At 38.2% G+C, this 3,181-nt stretch overlaps 1 non-coding gene across 1 annotated transcript; it reads right to left on the reverse strand.

Annotated features, from left to right (window-relative positions):
* Positions 1-2,642: 2,642 nt before the first annotated feature.
* LOC123454987 lies at positions 2,643-2,833 on the reverse strand. The gene has a single exon (XR_006633622.1). It is a non-coding gene; the product is annotated as a U2 spliceosomal RNA (small nuclear RNA).
* Between the last annotated feature and the right edge of the window lie 348 nt (positions 2,834-3,181).

A 3,181-nucleotide genomic window follows, 5' to 3' on the forward strand; every position in this document is an offset into this window, starting at 1 on the left:
CACAAGAAGGAGACCATGTGAGGTGTTTGTCAAGGCCTCGAGAGTTTATTCTTACATGTAGGTTTATATAGGGTTGTAGGGGGAAGGGGACGTGTCTAGGGCAAAGATCACAGAGTTACTGGTTAAACAGCAATGCCTTTGTTTCTTCATCAGCTACTGGCAGGATGGGGAAGTGTTCAGCCAGGTGTATGATCCCATTGTTTCTGGTAGTTGAATATTAGGTGAGGAAGTAGAAACTTAACTTGCTATATGGTGGTTTCTGTTAACATGGCTTCATAGCTCCCAACATCTCCTCCCTTCTTTTATACAAAAAGAGGGGAAGGCCTGCTTTGCAGCGGTGGGCATTAACCAACTGGGGGAGTAGGTACCTGACTCCTGTGGGATGTCTTTTTCCCACAATCTTTGGCCCTTGGTACCTTTTGGGGAATGGGAGGCAGGGCCTATGTGGCTGGAGAGTGAGGCACGGCCTTAGTGATAACAGTTATGTTACCAACTTCCATGTAAGTCAGGTTTTCCTCTCAGGGAATTCAGAAGTGGTCAGAAAGGGACCTTCCGTTGTGGTGCTTTGCTTCGCACCCACGTTGGTGCCCATATCACACTCACTTTATTGTGAGCTGATATGCATAGGTCTGAATCCTATGCAGCTCCCATAGGAGGAGTAGCTATTTGACCAAGACAGGTAGACTGCAGTGATAGCAGAGGTGTAGAGGACAGTAGTATAGTAAATAAGTACAGAATGTATGTAGTATAGTAAATGAGTACAGAATGTAAGATCAAGGGAGAGTGACAGCTGCAGGTGGTAGGTCTTCAGTGGCAATGCCTTGATCCGCCAGCTCCAGTCTGTGATAATGGACCTGTAAAGGCTGTATCTTAGTGGCTTCAATCTGTTGACATACAAAAGACATTATTTTATTTATAATAATGGGTCTGATTGTGAGTAAGAGGATTAAGATAAGTAGGGGTCCTTCCAGCTTTGTCCTGTTAGGGAAAAAAGGAGACTCTGTCAGGAAAGTGTTTCTTCCCTGAAAATGTGAGATGTCATTGGAGGATCATCAGCTTGTTTTACAAGTCTGTCTGGCAGCCACCTCACAGTATTTTCTTTGGTGTCAAACAAGCATACTGATCTTCAGCCCCAGATGAGTACTGGGTCTGGGCCATTCCATTTTAAGGTTAAAGGATCTTTCCATATGGCTTTGGAAAAGGTATTTTTTTGTATTTGTGTGCCAAAAGAGATCAGCAGCTGAATTTCCCTGAGTATCAAGGGTTAAAAAATTTAGGACAAACAAGACATGATGAAGGATATTTCTTGGAGAGCCTTTTATGAGATACAAATCCCCCATTTTTAACTTTTGGAGGGTATGTTTAATAGTTTGATGGGCTCACTCAAAAATTCCTTGACCCTGGAGATTGTATGCTATGCCTGTAATATGTTTAATTTGTAATTGATGACAGAAATTTTGGAATTTTTTTCCAGTATATCCAGGACCATTATCAGTTTTAATAATTTGGGGCTTTCCCATGACACTAAGGCAATTGGGTACATGAGTAATGACATTTTTTGAAGATTCTCCAGCCTGGAGGCTGGCAAAAATGAATCCACTAAAGGTATCCACAGTAACATGGAGGTACTTAAGATTACCAAATGAGGGAGCATGTGTTACATCCATTTGCCAGATCTCATTGGGAATTAAACCTCTAGGATTCACGCCTAAGTGGGGAACGGGTAGGGGGGACACAGTTTGTGCATTGTTTGACTATCTGGTGAGCTTGTTACCTAGTAATTTTAAAAAGAAGATGGAAGGTTTTAGCATTAAGATGTACAGAGTGAACTGCTTTGGCCTGGGCCACAGGATAGAGCTTAACAAGGAAGGCAAACTGGGTGGCTTTGTCAGTCATGGCATTCATTGCCTGTGTGAAAACATCTTTGATTAGTTCAGATACCTGTGGGTACAAATTACCCAGAGAACATTGGAAACAGAACCATAGAGCTTGAATTTTTTTTTTTTTTTTCAGATGAGGACCATTGTTTGAGCATGAGGCTGTACCCTAAAGTAGGGAATATGTCTTAAGAGTTAATTTTGTTATAAGCACTGGACTTAATATGCCAAAATTGAGCAGTTACTTTATATACAATAGAGTAGAATCTGGTCTTTTCTGAGCCAAAACAGCTAGCTAAATATTACTATAACCCTTGATAATTTTTTTTGAAAGAAAAAATATTGTTTGACAATCAATGATTTTGGCTTAAGCTTGATAGCTATTGATTTTATGTACTACAGAAAGTTTTATAAACATAAAACAATTTTATGTTTTACCCATGACTTAAATTTGATAAAACTTAAGCAAGCTATCCCAACATATTTTAGTCTGAAAATTAGGTGTTTTTTGTTTCTTAAAATTTGTAAACAGTTTAAAAATCTTTAACTTTAGGCATGGTATTTAGGTTTATCCTGAAAATTTCTTTCTTTTTTGTTTTTACATCCGCACACCTTTATTTATATACTTTAACATTCTGATCTAAGTACCACTCAAAAGGCATTTTTAACAAGTAATTGTTGAAAAATTACTTCCCAGTTCCTTTAATTAATTTATCTTACCCCATCATTAATTATCTTTCCTTTTTTAAAATTTTTATTCCCCTGAGATGGTGAACCGTTCCTAGAGGTACTGCAATACCAGGTCGATGCGTGGAGTGGACGGAGCAAGCTCCTATTCCAACTCCAAGCTCCAAAAATCCATTTAGTATATTGTCCTCAGATAGAGGGCGTATCAAATATTAAACTGATAAGAACAGATACTACACTTGATCTTAGCCAAAAGGCCGAGAAGTGATTAATTATCTTTCTTATAAGGCTATTAAAAAATTACACCAAGTTGATTAAACCTACTACTAACAAGAAAGCAGTCTTAATACAATTTGATGTCATTAATACCAATAACACACTTGGAAATGACTTTATTAGAAGTAACTAAGGCAAATTGTGTTGTTATCTTGAGGCCTGCTGACTTAGAAGTCAGGTCAGTTGCCTCATCCTTTAAAGTAACAGGACATTACAATCTTTTAAAAAATATCTGACAACTTATCAGTTACCGCTTTAGAGGAAGTTTTGTTGTTTTTAATAATCCCCTATGTAAGGTGAAGTTGACCTAGAACAAATATCTGGAAAATTCACTCCTGCAA

This window comes from Jaculus jaculus, chromosome 14 (assembly GCF_020740685.1).
Source record: "Jaculus jaculus isolate mJacJac1 chromosome 14, mJacJac1.mat.Y.cur, whole genome shotgun sequence".
NCBI lineage: Eukaryota > Metazoa > Chordata > Mammalia > Rodentia > Dipodidae > Jaculus > Jaculus jaculus.